The sequence below is a fragment of the Bufo bufo genome, chromosome 1 (genome assembly GCF_905171765.1).
Source record: "Bufo bufo chromosome 1, aBufBuf1.1, whole genome shotgun sequence".
Lineage (NCBI taxonomy): Eukaryota > Metazoa > Chordata > Amphibia > Anura > Bufonidae > Bufo > Bufo bufo.
The window spans coordinates 60,117,390-60,133,368 of NC_053389.1; positions in this window are offsets into that span (position 1 = coordinate 60,117,390).

Below are 15,979 nucleotides of genomic sequence, written 5' to 3' on the forward strand. Positions count from 1 at the left end.
TCAGAGCTGCAACATCACTGGAGTGCCCAAAAGCACAAGGTGTGCAATACTCAGAGACATGGCCAAGGTAAGAAAGGCTGAAAGACGACCACCACTGAACACACAAGCTGAAACGTCAAGACTGGGCCAAGAAATATCTCAAGACTGATTTTTCTAAGGTTTTATGGACTGATGAAATGAGAGTGAGTCTTGATGGGCCAGATGGATGGGCCCGTGGCTGGATTGGTAAACGGCAGAGAGCTCCAGTCCGACTCAGACGCCAGCAAGGTGGAGGTGGAGTACTGGTTTGGGCTGGTATCATCAAAGATGAGCTTGTGAGGCCTTTTCGGGTTGAGGATGGAGTCAAGCTCAACTCCCAGTCCTACTGCCAGTTTCTGGAAGACACCTTCTTCAAGCAGTGGTACAGGAAGAAGTCTGCATCCTTCAAGAAAAACATGATTTTGATGCAGGACAATGCTCCATCACACGCGTCCAAGTACTCCACAGCGTGGCTGGCAAGAAAGGGTATAAAAGAAGAAAATCTAATGACATGGCCTCCTTGTTCACCTGATCTGAACCCCATTGAGAACCTGTGGTCCATCATCAAATGTGAGATTTACAAGGAGGGAAAACAGTACACCTCTCTGAACAGTGTCTGGGAGGCTGTGGTTGCTGCTGCACGCAATGTTGATGGTGAACAGATCAAAACACTGACATAATCAATGGATGGCAGGCTTTTGAGTGTCCTTGCAAAGAAAGGTGTCTATATTGGTCACTGATTTGTTTTTGTTTTGTTTTTGAATGTCAGAAATGTATATTTGTGAATGTTGAGATGTTATATTGGTTTCACTGGTAAAAATAAATAATTGAAATGGGTATATATTTGTTTTTTGTTAAGTTGCCTAATAATTATGCACAGTAATAGTCACCTGCACACACAGATATCCCCCTAAAATAGCTAAAACTAAAAACAAACTAAAAACTACTTCCAAAAATATTCAGCTTTGATATTAATGAGTTTTTTGGGTTCATTGAGAACATGGTTGTTGTTCAATAATAAAATTAATCCTCAAAAATACAACTTGCCTAATAATTCTGCACTCCCTGTATACATTCACCGTACAGAAAAAATCAAGTGATTATTTGGCTGGAAGTATATTAGATAGTCATTGGATATCAATTTTACTGCAGGCAAGTGGAGTATAGGCCAGAAAAATAGGCATTCACCGGACAGAAAACATCAAGTGATTATGTGGCTAGAGGTATATTAGACGGTCATTGGATATCCATTTTACTGTAGGCCAGTGGAGTACAGGCCCCAAACATTATATATTCACAGTACAGAAAAGATCAAGTGATTATGTGGCTGGAGGTCTATTAGACATCATTGGATAACCATTTTACAGCAGGCCAGTGGAGTACAGGCCCCAAAAATTATGCATTCACCGTATAGAAAAGATCAAGTGATTATGTGGCTGGAGGTATATTAGACGGTTAGTGGATAACAATTTTACTGTAGGCCAGTGGAGTACAGGCCCCAAACATTAGGCATTCATCGTACAGAAAAGATTAAGTGATTATGTGGCTGGAGGTACATTAGCCGGTGAAAATATTACAATTTTACTGTTGGCCAATACAAATATATGTGTAATACATATTTTTAAAAGAACTAAAAATATAAAATTGGATTAAAAACATGGCTAACTAAATCCCCCCTCTTGAATAAACACCAAATAATAATAGGTGAAATTCGATAACACATGGTCGTCACAGTTGTGGAATACATCCGAGGCCACAAACAATTAGGCATTCACTGTACAGAAAAGATCAAGTGATTATGTGGCTGGAGGTATATTAGACGGTCATTGGATAACAATTTTACTGCAGGCAAGTGGAGTACAGGTCCCAAATATTAGGCATTAACCGGACAGAAGACATCAAATGATTATGTGGCTGGAGGTTTATTAGACAGTCATTAGATATCAATTTTACTGAAGGACATTGGAGTACAGGCCCCAAACATTATGCATTCACCGTACAGAAAAGATCAAGTGATTATGTGGCTGGAGGTACTTTAGGCGGTCACTGTATAACAATTTTACTGCAGGCCAGTGGAGTACAGGCCCCAAACATTAGGCATTCACCGTACAGAAAAGAACAAGTGATTATGTGGCTGGAGGTACATTAGCAGGTGAAAGTATAACAATTTTAATGTTGGCCAATACAAATACATGTCAAATACATTTTTTTTTAAACTAAAAATATAAAATTGGATTAAAAACATGGCTAACTAAATCCCCCCTCTTGAATAAACACCAAATAATAATAGGTGAAATTCGATAACACATGGTCGTCACAGTTGTGGAATACATCCGAGGCCACAAACAATTAGGCATTCACTGTACAGAAAAGATCAAGTGATTATGTGGCTGGAGGTATATTAGACGGTCATTGGATAACAATTTTACTGCAGGCAAGTGGAGTACAGGTCCCAAATATTAGGCATTAACCGGACAGAAGACATCAAATGATTATGTGGCTGGAGGTTTATTAGACAGTCATTAGATATCAATTTTACTGAAGGACATTGGAGTACAGGCCCCAAACATTATGCATTCACCGTACAGAAAAGATCAAGTGATTATGTGGCTGGAGGTACTTTAGGCGGTCACTGTATAACAATTTTACTGCAGGCCAGTGGAGTACAGGCCCCAAACATTAGGCATTCACCGTACAGAAAAGAACAAGTGATTATGTGGCTGGAGGTACATTAGCAGGTGAAAGTATAACAATTTTACTGTTGGCCAATACAAATACATGTCAAATACATTTTTTTTAAACTAAAAATATAAAATTGGATTAAAAACATGGCTAATGAAATCCCCCTGGAGGTATATTAGACGGTCAGTGAATAACAATTTTACTGTTGGCCAGTTAGATTCCAGCCCCCAAAAATTATGCATTCACTGTACAGAAAAGATCAAGTGATTATGTGGCTGGAGGTATATTAGACGGTCATTGGATATCAATTTTTCTGCAGGCCATTGGAGTAAAGGCCCCAAACATTAGGCATTCACCGGACAGAAAAGATTAAGTGATTATGTTTTTATCAGCGAAATTGCAGAAGGCCTCGATGGTAAGGTGTGTCTTTTTGCTGATGACACAAAGATTTGTAACAGGGTTGATGTTCCTGGAGTGATACACCGAATGGAAAAGGATTTAGGAAAACTAGAGGAATGGTCAAAAATCTGGCAACTAAAATTTTATGTTAAGTGCAAGATAATGCAACTGGGGCGTAAAACCCCAAGAGCAGAATATAAAACCAGGGATACAGTCCTAACCTCAGTATGTGAGGAAAGGGATTTAGGGGTCATTATTTTTAGAAAACATAAAGGTAGGCAGACAATGTCATAGAGCAGCAGGAAATGCTAGCAGAATGCTTGGGTGTATAGGGAGAGGCATTACCAGTAGAAAGAGGGAGGTGCTCATGCCACTCTACAGAGCACTAGTGAGACCTCATTTGGAGTATTGTGCGCAGTACTGGAGACCATATCTCCAGAAGGATATTGATACTTTGGAGAGAGTTCAGAGAAGAGCTACTAAACTAGTACATGGATTGCAGGATAGAACTTACCAGGAAAGATTAAATGACCTTAACATGTATAGCTTGGAAGAAAGACGAGACAGAGGGGATATGATAGAAACTTTTAAATACATGAAGGGAATCAACAAGGTAAAGGAGGAGAGAATATTTAAAAGAAGAAAAACTGCTACAATAGGACATAGTTTTAAATTAGAGGGGCAAAGGTTTAAAAGTAATATCAGGAAGTATTACTTTACTGAGAGAGTAGTGGATGCATGGAATAGCCTTCCTGCAGAAGTGGTAGCTGCAAATACAGTGAAGGAGTTTCAGCATGCATGGGATAGGCATAAGGCCATCCTTCATATAAGATAGGGCCAGGGGTTATTCATAGTATTAAAGGGGTTGGCCACCATAAGTATAAAAAACAATAAAGTGCCCAGACAATAACTAAAGCCAAGAGGAATTTGTATCATGACAGATATACTGTATATATATCATTTTTCTACTGCATTCGGCATAGCATGCTCCCATTAATGAGAGGCTGTGTGGGTGGAGCAGCTGCAAAGTTAAAGTAAGAATCCCAGCATGCATCACAGCAAAGCGTCTCCAGGGGAGCAGTCACATGACATCTGCCTACTTGTGATGCCATAGTGACAACAGCACATTAGGTGTCATTTCATCAGTGCTTTAGCATACCTCCCAACTTTAGAATAGAAGGAAGAGGGACACTACGTGCCCAAGGCTACTTTCACACTTCTGTTTTTGCGGATCCGTCATGGATCTGCAAAAACAGGTCCGTTACCATAATATAACCGCATGCATCCGTCATAAACGGATCCATTTGTATTAGGTCTTCTATAACCATAACGGATCCATCTTGAACACCATTGAAAGTGAATGGGGGACGAATCTGTTTTCTATTGTGCCAGAAAAAACTGATCCGTCCCCATTGACTTACATTTGGCTCAGTTTCATCAGGCGGACAGCGTTTTGGTGTCTGCCTCCAAAGCGGAATGGTGACTGATCGGAGGCAAACTGATGCATTCTGAGTGGATCCTTTTCCATTCAGAACGCATTAGGGCAAAAGTGATCCATTTTCGACATGCCTCTCCCGTACCAGGACCGCAACTGAAATACGGGACTGTCCTGCCGGATACTGGAAGGAGGTATGGCTTTAGGCCTCATGTGCATGACCATAGCCTCCCTGTGCCTGTATTGTGGCCAGCGAACAGGGGGTCTGCAATATACAGGCACCAGCCGTGTGCCATCAAGTGATGGGTCTGAAATCCGAAAGATACGGTGTGGTCTGGAATGGAAGCACAGATCGGAAACCAATGGAGTGCATCCATGGGTTTTCTGTCTATGCCTCCGCACTGCGAAAAAGTACTGTCGGATGCAGATTGCAGACCCCATTTAAATGAATGGGTTCATGTCTGCAGACAGTGGACACACTGTCGGCGCCCATGCATTGCAATGTATACACACACACGTGTGTAAATATATGTATATAAATATGTATATATACATATGTGTATGTATATTCATATATATATATATATATATATATATATATGTACACATACTTAGGCTCCATTCACATATCCGCAATTCCATTCCGCATTTTGCGTAACGGAATTGCGGACCCATCGTGCGGTCCCGATCCGGAATTGCGGACCCGCAATCCGATCCTGAAAAAATAGAACATGTCCTATTCTTGTCCGCAATAGCGGACAAGAATAGGCATATTCTCTTAGTGCCGGCAATGTGCGGAACGCACATTGCCGTTGTCCGTGTTTTGCATATCCGCAAAACACACACGGATGTGTGAATGGACCCTTAGACATAAATACATACACACACATACATATAGATACATACACACATATATACACATACGGTCAGTGCCGCAATGTATATACACATATAAATATATTAAACACGTGTGTTATATTTTGAGTATAAATAAATATGTATGTGTGTGTATATATATATATATATATATATATATATATATATATGTACAGTACAGACCAAAAGTTTGGACACACCTTCTCATTCAAAGAGTTTTCTTTATTTTCATGACTATGAAGGCATCAAAACTATGAATTAACACATGTGGAATTATATACATAACAAACAAGTGTGAAACAACTGAAAATATGTCATATTCTAGGTTCTTCAAAGTAGCCACCTTTTGCTTTGATTACTGCTTTGCACACTCTTGGCATTCTCTTGATGAGCTTCAAGAGGTAGTCCCCTGAAATGGTCTTCCAACAGTCTTGAAGGAGTTCCCAGAGATGCTTAGCACTTGTTGGCCCTTTTGCCTTCACTCTGCGGTCCAGCTCACCCCAAACCATCTCGATTGGGTTCAGGTCCAGTGACTGTGGAGGCCAGGTCATCTGGCGCAGCACCTCATCACTCTCCTTCATGGTCAAATAGCCCTTACTTTCAAAGTTTTCCCAATTTTTCGGCTGACTGACTGACCTTCATTTCTTAAAGTAATGATGGTCACTCGTTTTTCTTTACTTAGCTGCTTTTTTCTTGCCATAATACAAATTCTAACAGTCTATTCAGTAGGACTATCAGCTCTGTATCCACTTGACTTCTCCTCAACGCCACTGATGGTCCCAACCCCATTTATAAGGCAAGAAATCCCACTTATTAAACCTGACAGGGCACACCTGTTAAGTGAAAACCATTTCAGGGGACTACCTCTTGAAGCTCATCAAGAGAATGCCAAGAGTGTGCAAAGCAGTAATCAAAGCAAAAGGTGGCTACTTTGAAGAACCTAGAATATGACATATTTTCAGTTGTTTCTCACTTGTTTGTTATGTATATAATTCCACATGTGTTAATTCATAGTTTTGATGCCTTCAGTGTGAATCTACAATTTTCATAGTCATGAAAATAAAGAAAACGCTTTGAATGAGAAGGTGTGTCCAAACTTTTGGTCTGTACTGTATGTCTATTGGTAAACACATGACTTCTGGTGGTATCAAACAGCCTACTTAAAAACAAACTGCACTGTAGGATTTATTTTTCATTTTAAATATTCAGAAATTATTATTTTTTTGCTTGTTGGTGGTGAACGCTTGCCGGTCTATGTACACACACATTGCGAGTGGTTATGTGCTCCTCCTAATTCATCTTCTCTACCTTCTGATCTGAAAAATGGCTGATGTCATTATGAGAAATTCTTCCAAATTGGCAAAAATTTGGATTACAATGTGACCTGAAGTTTTGGGAAATTCAAGTCACATTTAATTTATTTAGAATCAATTATGCTCATCTCTACTAGGAACCAGATTAGCATCATCAGAATCTAACATTAGTACTTAAACTCAGTTCTACGTGCATGTAGTGATCATCAACATCCTCAAGGACCAATTAAATGCAAAAATCTCAATGTTATCTTAACTCAAAAAGAAGATGGTATAATCAGCATTTAAAATTAAATCATTAAAGGGGTTGCATGCTTTGGACAATCTCTTTTTGTGTGAAGGATCCTCTGATGATAAGATAATTACTGGGTGCCCTGCTGTTGAAACACCTAGCAATCAGCTTTAATCTATAGAGGAACTCAGCAGCAAATGTTCAATTTCTCTACAGTGCCATCTTAGAGGACATTAAGCTTTACACAGTAATGCATGAAGCGAAAAACATGTAATGCATGAATGTGCTGGGTTCTCCAGAGTGGAAGATGCTCCTTGTAGTTGTTACCACTTTGTCTAATAATGAATGTTCCCTCTCAATTAAATCAGAATTTGTTAATAGCCCATTTGGATATTGATTTTCTAAACCAGATGACCCCTTTAATGAAATGTTTACTTCATTTCAAATACTTTATAAAATACATTTTATCAAGTGTAAAGGGAGCTTTGAATTAAGAGAACTGTATGTCTATCTGTTCCACTGATCAGAGAGTAATATAGACTTACTTGCAGTTGTTTATGTCTCTTCAAACGAGAACAGAAATTGTGCAATCCCACAGTTTATCATACATTTGATACAGAATTTCAGAACAGTTATGGTCTGTCTTCCAAATTCTTAGACATATTTTATGATGGACCTGTCTAAAAACACTACAGACATTTCTACCTGTTATGATGTTGGTCCATGCCCATCATTGCTCCACTACTCTAGGTAAGCAGAGCCGCCATATTTCTCACTTACTCCACTACTCCAGGTTTCCAGCATTCTAGACCTGCCAGCTCTCTCCTTCCCTGGTCTGTGGAACGGACCACCAGGGTAGCCCTGATCTTATTCCAATGCAGCTTGAGGCTAGAGGCTCTGAAAGGTCCAGCATGTATGCAGCTTAATATTTCCCAACCTAAGGCTGGCCACCCTAGGGCAGTGATGGCTAACCTCCAGCACTCCAGCTGTGGTGAAACTACGACTCCCAGGATGCTCCATTCATTTCTGTGGAGTTCTGAGAACAGACAAGCAAGGGGGCATCTTGGGAGTTGTAGTTTTACCACAGCTGGAGTGCCGGAGGTTAGCCATTACTGCCCTAGGGTATTTAAGGTAGTTCTTCTATTGTAGAGTGCCTGAGGAATAGGTGCTAGTACTCTGGTTTCGTTAAAAGATGTGCTGTTAGCTTGTTTGCCTGTTCCGTGTACGCACTATAACCTGACTTCTGGATTTTACACTGCTGCCAATCCTTACTTCTGCCTGATCTCCATATTGACCCAGAGCTGCCTGCCCTGACCTTGGACTGTTTATTTAATTTTACAAACTCTGCTTGCCCTAACCTAGGCTTGTCTCTGACAACGGTTTGCCTGATGCCTCAGTTTTCTCTTGTCACTTTAACAGAGACTGCACCATTAGGCTGCAGCTTGGTAGTTCTCCTTCTTCAAAGTCCTGATCTATTTAGAAGGGCTAAAGGGTGAAGACCAGAGGGATTACTTAGATAATGCCCTTAGAAATGTGGTGGTCCAAACATTTGATCTCAACTTGATCTAACAGTTTTCACCTTCATATTAGTGTAATACCCCTTTAACTGTGCTTTTCTGCACACTGTAACATTGAGCTTGAGAAAAACCTATCTTCACTAAGGGTCAAAATGTTGCACCATTCACATATGTCGAGTCGTAACTTTCATTGAACCTTAAGGACTTCAATTTCACAGTACAGGTGCAATGTGCTAGCAAAACCCTTGGCGGGCTGGCCACACATGAACACTTATAGCGTGTATATCTCATGGCAGAGTAGCACAAAGTCATGCTTTTTTTTCTAAGCTGGTCATCTTGTGCAATACATCTCAGAATATGTCAAACAAAAAAAAAAAGGTAGAGAAGGACACATTTGTCTGTGGAGGATGGACCCTCAGAATCGTTTTCATTAGTGGTGTAATTTCAAAGCATCCATTTGGTCACCCATTCTTTAAAGGGGGTTACCCAGGATTTTACTACTAATGTACTTTTCGGAGGAGTTCCGACACTCCACACTGCCACCGATCAGCTGTTCCAAAGTAGCTCTGGCATTCAGCATCAGTACTGCACATCCACATTGTTTAGTATATTGCAGCACTGCTCCCATTCTCGTCAATTGGACCAGTAGTGCAGTACCCAGTTCTGTCCACTGCACAATGGATGGACATGTATAGTCCCAGAGCAGATCGTCAGGGGTGCAGGATCAACACCAATCAGCTACTGATGACCTATCTTAAGGATAGAACGTCATTAGTAAAATCCTGGCCTACACTTTTAAAGTCTGTGTATATCCCAAGATTGAAGACTATGAATACCTCACAGTGTCAGTTCAATGAGGATTACAATACATACTTTATATTAAGGTATACCTTCAATACAAGGTACGTCAGGTCCTCCTTTTAAGGCTTTATTTTGGTTTAGGTCCTCTTTAAGGAAATTCAATTTTTTTCCACAATCGATGTCAGAGTCTTCGGTGATTACTTACAACTATAAGATGATGTATGAAACACTTTAGCACTTGGACTTGCTAGCTAGTCATCTAGAGCAGACATTGATTTAACTGAGGAACTGATGTGCAGCCATATGTTATATCTGCCCCGAGTCCTTGTTTCTTTAGTAATTAGGTAGCGCAAGTCTTTAATTATTAGGTTATATACGTGTGTATTAAGAATGATGGTTGCTTTACATATGTCATGTTAAAATGTTGTACAGAAAATTTCATTGTTATTCAGGCATCAATGGATAACCCCTGAGATTTCCTTCATGGTGCTTTGGTGCAAACATTTTTAGCGCTAAGGGCAAACTTTGTAGAGTTTAGCTTCCTGTAAGAGGTTTCTTAAGGTTTCTTTGTAACGTCTTAAGTGACAAAGAGGCCTTGGTAGAATGGGTTGTGTTAACTGTTGGCATCTATCTGGATCATCGAAGGCAAGGTCTCCCCAGAATTTTCTTGTAATGCTGAGATATGGGTTCAACATCTAGCAACTAACGTAGGACAAGATTTCTTTATTACACAAAAAAAAATGTTTGTTAACTCCCCGCCAAATGATGGCTTACCTGTCAATGAAAATGCGAAAGAACAGGCTCTTGGAGGCAGGTGGCTATTTGTTAAGCCGGCAGTTAAGAGAGCGTAATGGACACTCTGTCCAAGCTGCAGTATTTCCTCGGGATAAATGACAGAGTGCACAGAAGGTTTCTTCCAAGTAAATAAGCAAGATTCAGGCATACTGCGGAAGAAATTTGGAAGGTGACAGGAGAGGAATGAGAGAGTCATGAAGGCATAAGAGAGTAAAAGGAAAGGAGAACAAGCATTATAGCGGTTTATTGCCGGAGAGAAGGGAGGGAATCTCTTTTAACTAGCTCTGCTGTACTATAAATCTGTTTCTCCTGCAGCACTGCCTATTCCACGTGTAATCATTAAGCAGGCTTTCATTATACAACCTAACTCTTCCGAGGCAGCTGCTACATAGCAAATGGAATCTTTTAATAGGGTCTTTTTTTTTCCTAGTGTTTATTTAAATATGAGTCTACTCGATGGCTATTCCCTGTGGTCGTCTACAAATGGAGGCCTCGAATGTACTTCATATCCCTGAAGAGTCACATTATAGGTACAAAGACGGTTCTTGTCACAGTTCGGAATATCAGTGCTCCGATCCCGGTTCAAAATATTTTTCCCCTTTCACATAGTCATTTCTTGTACTGACATTAGGTATTCTGATAGCGCTGGTGATAAACAGATCCATTTATTGCAGCCTAATGCTGAGGCGTCTGTTTGGCTTATTTTGCAGTCATTTTTTATTCAGTAATTGTATGGATTAAACTGTTGGTTTCTTCAATCTTACAAGAAACTGTTCATGTGTTTCCAATCGTCTCCAAATGAGCAGAAATGCATGGCATAGATTTTTCAACTCAATTCTTTGAGACAATCTAAGTGCACGCAGTAAATACAGTATACACTTAATTCATGGGTTTAGCAGAGTGTATGGATACACTGGTTCAACCTGTTGGACATCTATAAAGGCGGTTTCAAAAAGATTTCTGGATCTTCCAGAATGAACACCCTACTGTCAAAATGTTTATTTTTATTTTGTGCAGGCGGTATGTATTGATGACCTATCCTCAGGATAAAGCAAGTACAAAGGCAGCCCCAACGTTCCTCAGACCTGCCCATCATGAATGCAGCAGTCCATCCCACCGATAGATCAAGATCAAGTGTCCAGCAAAGTTCCAGAAAAGACATCCGACGTCAGCATATCCTTCAATTGTTTCTTATATTAAATAGATTCCAAAAATGTAAAAAAAAAAAAATAGACATTTCAACTACTACATAGGAGGAGATTTATCAAACTAGTGTAAAGTAGAACTGGCTTAGTTGCCCATAGCAGCCAATCAGATTCCACCTTTCATTTTCCAAAAGAGCTGTGAAAAATGAAAGGAGGAATCTGATTGGTTGCTATGGGCAACTAAGTCAGTTCTACTTTACACCAGTTTGATAAATCTCCCCCATGGTCCTACTCAAGCATAAATATAGAGTGAATGCTTCACTTATACATATATAGAGCATAGGGGTACTACTAGCCAGGTCATTAACAAATGACATAATCTGACATGATTGATACTATAAAACATGTTTGCTCACCAATAAATAACCTCTAATACATGATTGATCACCTCTCTATCCAATCAATGTTCCAAATTCATAAATTTAGATGGATGCATATGGCCGAGTCACCGGTTCCCCGCACACATGTTCTCGGCGTTACTAAAGTTCTCCAGTGCATGCTCCATCCACTGAGCGCTCAACATGTTATCCATCAGCTCCGCTCCCTTATGTCAGTCCGCTAACCTGTCACATGTCTCCTACGTCACTCTCCCCATTGTCCCAGCCACATACATCCCATCTGCTTCAACCGCCTCATATTTCTATGACTACGCTCTTAGCATCAGGGCAGCGCTTCTGCATCCCCGCACGCTACGGTATGTGACTTTTTTTATATACAACTAGGTGAACATATCAAGTCATTATTATTGTAGAGATCTTCCTTTTGAATCCAGAGAAAATCCCTTTGAATCCAGAGGAAAGATATACAGCAGTCTGGTTTGAAGTTGTTTGGGAGCAGCACCTAAACAACAGAAAAAAAAATGCGAGTTTGCGAGCATTTACATATTTGATTTCCAGTGTGTGTTTGTATTAAGTGTGTGACTTAAGATTACGTGACTTTAGATTCAGAGACTTTAGAAGGGGACTACAGTAAGTCAGTTGCTTTTCATTGCACTGTATTGTATTTTTTCTCTCTCTTTTCTTGTGTAATTCCCATTAGTATGTGTTCCATTATTGACAGCCCAGTCCAGTGCACATCTTGCCAAATGTATGCAGTTCTGGAACAGCCGTTTGAGGGTGCATATCTTTGTTCACAATGTGTGCAAATTGCCAGTTTGGAATCTCACATCGATACTGAGAAGTGTGGGCAATTTGGAAAAGAGTTTGCCGCTCAGTGAGCAGGTACTCTATGGGGTAGATGCTGGGGAGGGTGGTGTTATGGAGGATCAGGAAGGATCAGGATCAAGCTGAGGTAGGTAGCTGGATAACAATTAGAAAGTGGGGTAGAGGGAAGAGTGCCAGGGAGGATTATCAAAATCAGATTGGTGGGGATGAGACTCCCAGCACCCACTTCATCAACTATTTAAAGAGACTGCGGTGCTCTCGTGATTGTCTTTGCTTCTTCCAAGGCCTGTGAAATCACCTTCATCGGTCAAATGGCCTTGATGACACAGCTCATATCCAGTGGATGGCACTGTGCTTTGTAAGCTGCCAGGAGGCCATAGCACTCACCAGAGCACTGTGGCTTCTCCAAATAGCTAATCCTTAGGAGAGTTCCTCAGTATCAAATTCCCGGACAACCGCTTTAACTTCTTGCTTTATTTATAGCACTGCAAACAGAGTTGCTTAACTCTCCCTGTCAGACCATCACTGTGACCAGAGAGGTCCCCTGTAGTGACTCAATTAGAGCTTCACACTTTACCCCAATCAATGCAATGCTCTTCTTTGGACTTCCTTGTCTAGTCTATCAAGAGAAAAACAGAGATGCCATACTGCTATCCCTATCCTACACTTAAGGTCCTATTACACCTACAGATAATCGCTAATATATTTGCTAACGAGCATTCGTATGGTGATCTGGCAGCGTAATACTGCCACAGATTACCCAATGAACGCGTGCGCTCATCGGGTAATCAGAGTCTTTCAACAAGTTAAAAAATAATTGTTTGCTGGCTGCAGATCGTGCTATGTAATCAGCGATCTGCTGCCAAAAAGCAGTGCTTCAGTATGGAGGTGAGCGATGGCATACCGAGCGCTCATTCCCATATTGAGGAGGAGATTTCTGCATGTAATAACAGCAGTCTCCTCCGCTAACGAGCAGGTGATTATCGGGTAGAAACCCTTTCCTCCTGACAATCGGCTGTAGAATCTGTAGGTGTAATATTGCCCTTACTGTAATCACACATATTACCTTTCAGATAACATGACAGTAAAAGTAAACTGACAATGGCTTCCCTATCTGCAGTATATAGGAGTTTTATCTCTAAGTGCTGACTGCTACAGAAGGACAATATTTTACAAATAATTGTCAATGTCATAGTACTCTCATATAATCAGCAGAACACTAATAAATACAATAGTGAGCAATTCAAAAAACTCATACACTCAAATATTATATTTAGCAGACCAGGTTATCAAGGGAACCATCATGATGAACATGCAGTCAGATCTAGGGGTAGATATAGTTTTGTAGGAGAAAATTCTGTAAAACTTTCTGTAATTCTTTCTCGTAAATGTTTTATATAAATAAATCTTTCTTATAAATTCATAATCTGGGTTTAGGAGTTCAGTGGGCATGCTACTCAGTGATTATCAATCTCCACTGGACTCCTAAGCCTGGAATGAGCAGGAAATAAAACATATACTGTACATTACAAGTTATTCTGCATCTTTCCTCCTAATCGAATATATGCTGCTTGCAGACTGTATATTCAATATGGCAAGTTCCCTTTAAGGACAACGTGTACATCTTATATACTTAAATTAAAAGAAAACAGACACTCATAAAACTGTTGTAAATTTGTTTCCTTGGAGACAGGGATATTATGTTCTAGAGGATTTAATGTCTGTCTACAACAAATATAACAATATGTCTCCAGTATATCAATAACAATACGGTAGGTGGGACGGGTCTATCCAATGGTGTCAGGTCAGGTCCAATATTATATTCATAATGTTGCATGTAGAACCAAGAATGGATACAAAATGCACTGGATTATTTATCTTTTTTAATATAAAATATGTATGTGTTGACATCATTTTATTTCTTATAAATTACTTGGCCATTTGCCCCTAATATTGCACATGACTGATGAGTGGTGGACTAGGGCACCTTGGGCCCTTCAGAAAAAGCATTCTGAGGGCCCATTCGGCATAGTTGTTGCTGTTTTCATAGCACACAAAGGCGATATTAGTGTTAATAAGATCTTAAAGGGGTTGTCTCATTTCAATAAATGACATTCATCATGTAGAGAAAGTTAATACAAGACATTTACTAATGTACTGTGGTTGTCCATATTGCCTCCTTTGTGTTTGGATTCATTTTTCCATCACATTATACATTGCTCGTTTCCAGAGGTTACCACCACCCTGCCATCCAGCAGCGGTTACGCTTGCACACTATATGAAAAATTGCCAGCCTCTCTGGTGGCTGGGACTGCGGGGGTGTGCATAGGCCAGCATTCCTATAGTGTGCAAGCACGGCCATTGATGCTGAATTGCAGGGTGGTCGTAACCATGGAATTTACCAGTGTATAATGCAATGGAAAAATGAATCAAACCAGCAAAGGAGGCAATATGGATAATAACAATACATTAGAAAGTGGCTTGTATTAACTTTCTCTACATGATAAATGTCAATTGCTGAAAAGAGAGAGAACCCCTTTAAAGGCTATTTGTGAATCAACTAAATGTAAATAGGACATAGTGGGAAAATCAGTTCCAAATGAGTTTGTCTTATCCTGAATCTCAGGGTTCTTTATTGAGTCACAGCCCTGGCCCGCCAGAACATCCTATAGCACTCTGGTTGGCCAATTCCTCCTTGTGATTGATGAGCCATCGTTTTATCTTTTTTTATTCCCATGAGAACGACAAAGGGCAAGAAATTAAAGATCCCAATGCTAAATGGGAGTGCTTTAAATCTACTTTGGATAAGTATATTGTTAAATACATTCCTAGAGGTAACAAGTACAAGCAAATAAAATTAAACCCCTCATGGCTTACAAATAGTGTAAAAGGACAATACAGTAAATGACAAAAAGAGGGCCTTTAAAAAATACAAATCAAAGGGGTTAGCTGTAGCCTTTAAAAAGTATAAAAAACTAAATAAGTTATGTAAGGGAGTAATAATATCAGCAAAAATACACAATGAAATACAGGTGGTCAAAGAAAGTAAGAACAGCCACAAAACATTCTTCAAATACATAAATGCAAAAAAAACAAGGCCAGAACATGTAGGGCCCCTACATGATTGTAACTAGGTGTTGGTCACTAGGGATTGAGAGAAGGCAGAGCTCCTAAATGTATTTTTTTTTTAAATCTCTGTATATACAAAAGAAGAGAGGGCATCGCCACTGGTGTAAATACCTCAAATAACATACTTACCTGGCTGACTGTAGATATGGTCCTTAATATGCTAAAAAATAAATAAGTGACTAAGGTCCCAGGCGAATGTGGTGTCCATTTTCAATAAGGGTGCTAGGTCTTCACCAGGAAATTATAGACCTATTGGTTTAGAAAATATAATTTGTAATTGGATTGAAAATTGGCTTCATGATGGTATCCAAAGAGTCAATGATCCCTACTCTGAATGATCCCCGGTTATAAGTGGTATACCCCAAGGTTCTGTGCTGGGTCCGCTATTATTTAACTTATTCATTAATGACATAG